The sequence below is a fragment of the Littorina saxatilis genome, linkage group LG2 (genome assembly GCF_037325665.1).
Source record: "Littorina saxatilis isolate snail1 linkage group LG2, US_GU_Lsax_2.0, whole genome shotgun sequence".
Lineage (NCBI taxonomy): Eukaryota > Metazoa > Mollusca > Gastropoda > Littorinimorpha > Littorinidae > Littorina > Littorina saxatilis.
This window is the reverse complement of record NC_090246.1, coordinates 70,958,335-70,965,630: the sequence shown is the minus strand read 5'-3', so window position 1 is coordinate 70,965,630 and position 7,296 is coordinate 70,958,335. Positions and strand designations below refer to the sequence as shown.

Genomic DNA, 7,296 nt, shown 5'->3' with positions numbered 1-7,296 from the left:
GCTGTATTGTCTGTGATCGTCATTGATCATTACAAATTGCACTCCAGAATCATCCATATATTGCGAGATCAATAGAGTTAATAACAATGTGGCGCACAGTGTGACTGTAATCCAATTGAAGCATGTGGTAGAAAGCCAAACTTATTACATGAAACTCTACGATCACAAGAATCTTTCCGAAGATAGTGATTAGCAGTATGTTATGGAGGTGTGCTAACGCCAAAAGTAACAGTTACAAAGATCACAACGAATTTTGTGATCAAGTTGTCACCAACAAGATCAAAAGTATACCGCAGAATTATCAATAGCTTGCTAGACTAACAGAAAGATGAGACTTAAAGGTGTTAATATGCCGGCACAAGGAAGATGATCCAAAAGCCAAGAACCCTGAGATGACAAATGATGTACTTAGTTATTAATACTGATAACTACAAATAACGCTGTCGACTCACTAATATCTTGCAAAAGATTTAAGTTAAAATCAAGTTGTTGGTGCCAACAGAATGATGCCGTATGAGAAGAGAAGCCACAGTTTGACACAAGAAGAACTAAAGTGATATTAGTAATTCAAGACTGATCTGCGTCATCATTCTTGAAAATTACAATCACCACCTTCATCACAACCGTCAGTTCTAGCTCATCTCTTTGGTGGAATATCGGTTACTAAGTATTAGTTATAATGATCAGCAAAGACATTGGTAATTCAGAAGTATTTTCTGTAATTATCCCTTTTGGTACTGGTATGCCTCAATAGGAGTGTTCCGACGCCGGTGGTGACGGCTGTGGTGGCGATGGTGGATGGGATGTTACTTACAACATCACCCACACAGAGCTGTCTTTATATTAGCAGAGGAACACGCACTGGAACAAGGTAAAATAGAAAAGAAGGCGGATAACCGGAAATTTGACAGTCGAGACTTCTCTCACCCATTTTCTCTCTCTAGTCCAGTCTCTCTCTCTCTCTCTCTCTCTCTCTCTCTCTCTCTGTGCATTTCTTGCTCTCTCTGTTTATCTATCTCTTTCTAAGTCTCTCTCTCTCTCTCTCACTTTCTCTCTTTTTCTCCCCCCCCTCTCTCTCTCCCGGTATCGCTCCCAACCTCCCGCCCAACCTCTCATTCTCTGGGTCTGACTGTCTGTATCTATCTGTGTGTCCGTTTTCTCTCTCTATCGCCCAGTCTCTCTCTCTCTCTCTCTCTCTCTCTCTCTCGCTCGCTCTCTCTCTCATTCAATTATCTTTTTATCACCCCCACCCCCCTCTCTCTTTTTATCCCCCCCTCTCTCTCTCTCTCTCTCTCTCTCTCTCTCTCTCTCAGTCACCACTCAATAGCGAGGCGTGTTGTTGTGGAACTCGGGACAGTCCCAGGCCTGTCCCCAAAGTCCTAAACCGCGACATAAGTCTGTCTCACTCCCCCCACACTCTCACTCACTCGCCCCCGCTCAGCGGCCTTGGATTAAGACACCACTGCCGCCTGCTCGCAAGCCACTATTTCTTGGTCTGCTAGTTAGTTTGTGTGTGGTGTGGTGTGGTGTGGTGGTGGCAATATTTCTGCCTGGGCTCGAAACGCCACACTCGCTAGCTCACACTACGGGCGCAACGCGCACCCTACCTTTACCACACAACTTCGTTCGTTCGGGTTGTATCAGCTTTTGTGGACACACAATTCTATAGCTCTTATAAAAGCTGTTGGGGCTTTTTACAATTCGCGTCAGCGGAGACTGTGTCATAGTGGAGAAGATACCCGAGATAGCGCGAAGAGACACTTGAAGGATGTGTCTCGGTGAGATAGATAGGTTTTTAGCGTCAACAGCCTCTGTGTGTGCTTTTTGATACGAGTCTTTTCTTCGCAGGACAATAACTTTATGGGGCATTAGACTTGAAAAGCATTCCAGTATTACTGTGACTGTTTACACTGCGAGACGTGAGACAACACGTGGTTTTTCCACTGACGCAAGTTTACCTGTAGGCCCCTACAATCGAACGTTTTGTAGAGCGGAAAACCTAGCAAGAGAAAAGCACCACCGCCAGACAGCAAAGTGCGTTTTAGGGGGAAAAGAGGAAAACCGCCAACCTTGAATGCACGGAATGCATACACAGAACCGAAAATCCTTCGGACAAGTTACGTGTGTGTGTGAGGCTGCCACTGAGAAAACAAATTCTGGAATGGAAAAAAAAGTCTGTTATGATTGACTGACTGATTTGACAGCCGGTTGGCGAAGCTTAATCGGCGCTGACGAGCCGGGTAGAGCAATTTGTCTTGGTATAATGATGTGTGTACATTGATTCAGCGGGTTCCAGTGACTCGTGAAGTTAGCCCCCGTTGTCGGGCCCTATAGTCATTGAGAGAAGAGAGCTAGCTGGATAGATAGTGGGAGTCTTCCGTGAGTGGTGGTATTGTCGCGGGTCCGAAGAGCGTACCTGTACGCGACAGTCACTTGAGTGAGACCATGCGGAAACTTGCGAAAGTGTTTCTGTTTTGTGGTGGAGGAGTTTACTGCTACCTGCTTACAAGGGAAAATCTAGGTAAGTTTATAGAATGCTGATGGGCTGCCGAGAGTGATTTCATGTTTGTTTGTTTGTTTGTTTGTTTGTTGTTGTTGTTGTTGTTGTTGCTGATGCTGATGCTTTTGTGAGTTAGTGTCAGAAGTCCCAATAGAGTCTTGTTAGTGTTGACACGTTTGTCAATCAGTAGGGCATATGTATTTGATCTTCGTTGTTATTGCTGTTGTTGTTGTTGTTGTTGTTGTTGTTGTTGTTGTCAGTTGCTGTTATGTGTTTGCTTAAAGTCAGCATTCCGGCAGTCCCCGCTGTCTAATCAGTGCCGACACATTAGTGGGTAGGGCAGGTTAAGTGTTTGTATAGTCGTGCTATGTGATAACTTTGTCGTATGGTCGTTGCAAGATAAGCTCGGGACTAAGCCATGCTTAACAGTGTTTGATACGTGTGTGTGTGTGTGTGTGTGTGTGTGTGTGTGTGTGTGTTTGTTTGTGTGTGTGTGTGTGTGTATGCCAGCGCGTGCATGCACACGGCATACGCGCGCGTGTAGTGTGTGTGTGTGTGTGTGTGTGTTTTTGCGTGTGTGCGGTTTTATACGAGTGTTCGTGTTTATTTGTGCGTGTTGTGTGATAAAACTACTATAATGTGTGTTTACGTGTGTGCGTGTGTATACGAGTGTGCGTGTTTATTTGTGCGTGTCACTACTAATATCATCACGGACCTGCGTTATTGTGTGTGCATATTGCCATAACTGTGAACTAATTTTTACTGAAACAAAAAGTCACACTAGCATTTCACCAATCAAACAATAAAGCAGACAAACGCTCCGGGCATTGCGTGTCTCCTGTGTATAATTCGGTATGAATATATATATATACTTGTTCAGTTTTATGCAAAAAAAGTAATCTATCAACCAATCAATCAATCAAACAAGAACGCAAACTTGACAAGTCTATCATAACAAAGTCACACTAAAACAACAAAGCAAGCAGCTTTCACATAATTTTATCATTTCAAACATCGTACCATGACATTGATTGATTGAACACTTTATCATTCGTATTGCACTATGGCTATTCACACAAGGGCGTGTCTCCTTAATGTCTACTGTAACTATCCACAAGGGACATTAAGCACCTTGTAATTGTACCCTAGCTATCCACAAAGAACATATTGAACAACTGGCTTAATTCCGTCTCTGTGAACTTGCCTGTCAAGTTAGTGTCAACACCAGACTACAAGTGGTAGTATCGATCCGACGGTTTTGCAGTGCATGGTGGTCTGGATCGAGTTTGACCAGCCGATACCACAACCGTCGCGGAACGCTTGCTCTTTGTCATGAATGCATTCTTCTGTTTCCCGGGAGGGATTTTGTACAGTGAAAGAAATCACTTTTCTAAGACCTCCAATAAATCGGGGAAAATAGGTCTTATACTGGATCGAGTTTGACCAGTCGATATACCACCACCGTCGCGGAACGCTTGCTCTTTGCCATGAATTTGTTTGTTTGTTTGTTTGCTTAACGCCCAGCCGACCACGAAGGGCCATATCAGGGCGGTGCTGCTTTGACATATAACGTGCGCCACACACAAGACAGAAGTCGCAGCACAGGCTTCATGTCTCACCCAGTCACATTATTCTGACACCGGACCAACCAGTCCTAGCACTAACCCCATAATGCCAGACGCCAGGCGGAGCAGCCACTAGATTGCCAATTTTAAAGTCTTAGGTATGACCCGGCCGGGGTTCGAACCCACGACCTCCCGATCACGGGGCGGACGCCTTACCACTAGGCCAACCGTGCCGGTTTTGCCATGAATACCTTCTTCTGTTTTTTCCCGGGAGGGAATTTGAACAGTGAAACCACTGTTCTATGACCTCCAAGAAATCGGAGAAAATATATGTTATAGTACGTAATGGAGCGAGTCTTAGATTAGATTTAGTACAATGGAGGTGAAAATCGTGGGAAACAAGGTCTTTAAAACAGAGGAGGGGTTGATCTTAAAAGAGAGGTTTGACTGCACCAAACCAAATGGTGGTACATGTAATAGAACTCTGATCATTTCTCCTTTACTAATACAGGTCTTTAGGGTTACGTTTAGTATGAAAGTGTTGGCCATACACGTGTGGATAAGGCCTAAAAAAAAATAGGTGTGGTTACGGTAACCCGACCTACCCTATTTTTAGGGGCCGACCCTATAACTTTTTATTACATTTTTAAAAAAATAAACACACAAAAAACAAGAAAACGAGTGCAGAAAACGCAATGAAAGCGAAAGCGCCCGAGTCGCACACTTATTTCCCTGTCAGTAGGTTTAATTTGTACACATTAGAAAAAAAAGTAAAAAAAAAAAGTGATTGCCTACCTTCCTACCCTATTTTTTTTGGCTATGTTACCGTAACCACACCTATTTTTTTTGTTGGCCTAATGCATACGTATTCGTTGTTTAACTACACGATTTTGTCCACACGAATTCAAAGTTTTAATCGTGAATATATGATTCTTCTTGGGGTCGCAGGGGGAAAATGAGAACTTTGTGTAAAAAAATTACCCGCAGATACATCACGTGAAATATGCGCGCGCGTGCGCGTACGCTCTCTCACACAAACACCACCACCACCAACGACAACATCACTATCAACAGCAACCACAACTACCAAGTTGTTCCTTATTGTTTTACAAAATTCTGTGTGCGCACAAACAAATTTCACGATCATTTATTATACGTGTGTGTGTGTCTTGCCATTTTTGTGTCGAGTAATCAGAAATTGCTAATTTACTATAAATTGATAAATCATACTAGCCTCTCGGCTTTCTTGTCTACTGTACGGTATGGATTTGTCAGCAATTTATACGGTCATTAAGATTTTTATTAGAAGTTCCGCTCCGTAAATCTCGTCTCTGTTTTGGTCTCATCCGGTTTTTCCGCTTTCTTGTATTGTGTTTTTAAAGAGAGAGAGAGAGAGAGAGAGAGAGAGAGAGAGAGAGAGAGAGAGAGAGAGAGAGAGAGAGAGAGAGAGAGAGAGAGAGAGAGACAGAGAGACTATAAGACAGAGACAGAGACAGAGACAGGAGATAGAAAGTGTGTGTTCGTGGGTGTTTGATTGTGTGTGAGTGTATGTGTGTGTGAGTGTGTGTGCGTATGCGTGCGTGCGTGCGTGCGTGCGTGCGCGTGCGTGTGTGTGCGTGTTTGTGTGTGTGTGTGTGCGTGCGTGCGAGCGTGCGTGCGTGTGTGCTTGCGTGCGTGCGTATCTGTCTGTCGGTCTGATTTCCGTGTCTGCATGACAGCTCCGTATTTTGAGGACAAGATTATGCATGAACGCACGTCATAATTGGGAACTTTGAGCTAATCGAATGCAGTCTGTTTGCTTCAAAGATAATCCTAGTAGAACTGAAGTACCGCAGCTTGAATGGATGAAAGGGTATCGTACAGGTATGGAGGGTCAGTACATAGAGCTACCTATAATCGGCGCTACTTTCAGACGAAAACTGGGATACAGCTTGGCTATCAGAGTAGGCCTACTGTTTTAATTAACATCAGCACGTTGTACATGTAGTTTAAAGAGAGAGGTATAAATATACTGACCAAAAACTGTCTCCAATCGCACCAAAAGCTAAACAGTTCGGGTTGGGGGCTGTTTTTTGTTGTTGTCAATACACACAAGGAATTTCTTAAACTTGAGAAGCGGTTGAACGTTGAGAAGAAGAAAACTGCTCGCTGATTAATATTCATTTAATTATTAAGCATAGTTACGAAAAATGTTGAGCAAATCATTGCACGTGTCTCTAAATAACAGTACAACGAATGTCCCTTGAACTTTTTTTTAGGTTTAATTCATCAGAACACGTTTTTCAAAATGGCGCCTTTGGTGTAATATCTTTAATTTATTCTTTTTTTGTGCCTAATGTTTGACGTGAATTGATGAAAGAGCTAGTATCGTCTAGACGTCTGTGGTCCCTGGATGGAGCTACCCCTTCTGGATGTTATATATATTCAGACGAAAACTGGTAGTAAATGTAAAGAGCAATATTGTAAAGCCAGCTTTTTTCACGTGCTGTGTAATTTCTTCTTATTTATCATACTTTCTGGTGTGAACTGATGAAAGGCAGATGTTGAGGGTCACTGCAACTATCTTTGCTCAATGCTACGCTCAGACGAAAATGATACAGGTCCGAGCCATATCTAGGTACGAGCGTGAGTATTGTTGTAAAGTCAGCTTCTGCCATGTGCAATGTGATTTCTTCAATTTAAATTTATATATAACCTTTCACTACTAGAACGATGACAATAACACATGTTTGACTTGACGACAAGAAGCCTTTATGTCGAGACTACATCACATGAAGTGCGTCAATTCAAAGTTAGGTAAAGTGGGACTTCACTTTTCTCTCCTCAAATAAAGCTCCGTTTTGTATGGGAACTAGGCGAGCCGGTTCCACCCTACTTGAGTTTTGGGAGACCTTTTATATGTTACCTTTGTTTGTTCAACACCTACACAGGCCAATGAAAAGATCTGCCATTTAATTGGTATGTGTTGGCTGGGGAAAAGATATGCTCGGTGTTCGTTGACAAGAGATGTACCGGTTGCTAAAATGTCATAATTATTAGATGCTCAGTCTTTTGTTTGACGATCTGTCTGTCCGTGTGTCTCCCTGTCAGTGTGTGTGTGTGTGTGTGTGTGTGTGTGTGTGTGTGTGTGTGTGTGTGTGTGTGTGTGTGTGTGTGTGTGTGCGTGCGTGCGTGTGTGTGTGTGTGTGTGTGTGTGTGTATGTGTGTGGTGTGTGTGTGTGTGGTGTGTGT

General features: G+C 43.2%; 1 protein-coding gene across 1 annotated transcript in view; it reads left to right on the top strand.

The window, feature by feature from the left end:
* The first annotated feature begins 1,563 nt into the window (after positions 1-1,563).
* LOC138959627 (extracellular serine/threonine protein CG31145-like) overlaps positions 1,564-7,296 on the top strand; it is a 97,028-nt gene continuing 91,295 nt past the window's right edge. The window contains exon 1 of the mRNA XM_070331188.1: positions 1,564-2,521. The gene's annotated coding sequence lies outside the window, so the exon portion shown is untranslated. The remainder of the gene's footprint in view (positions 2,522-7,296) is intronic.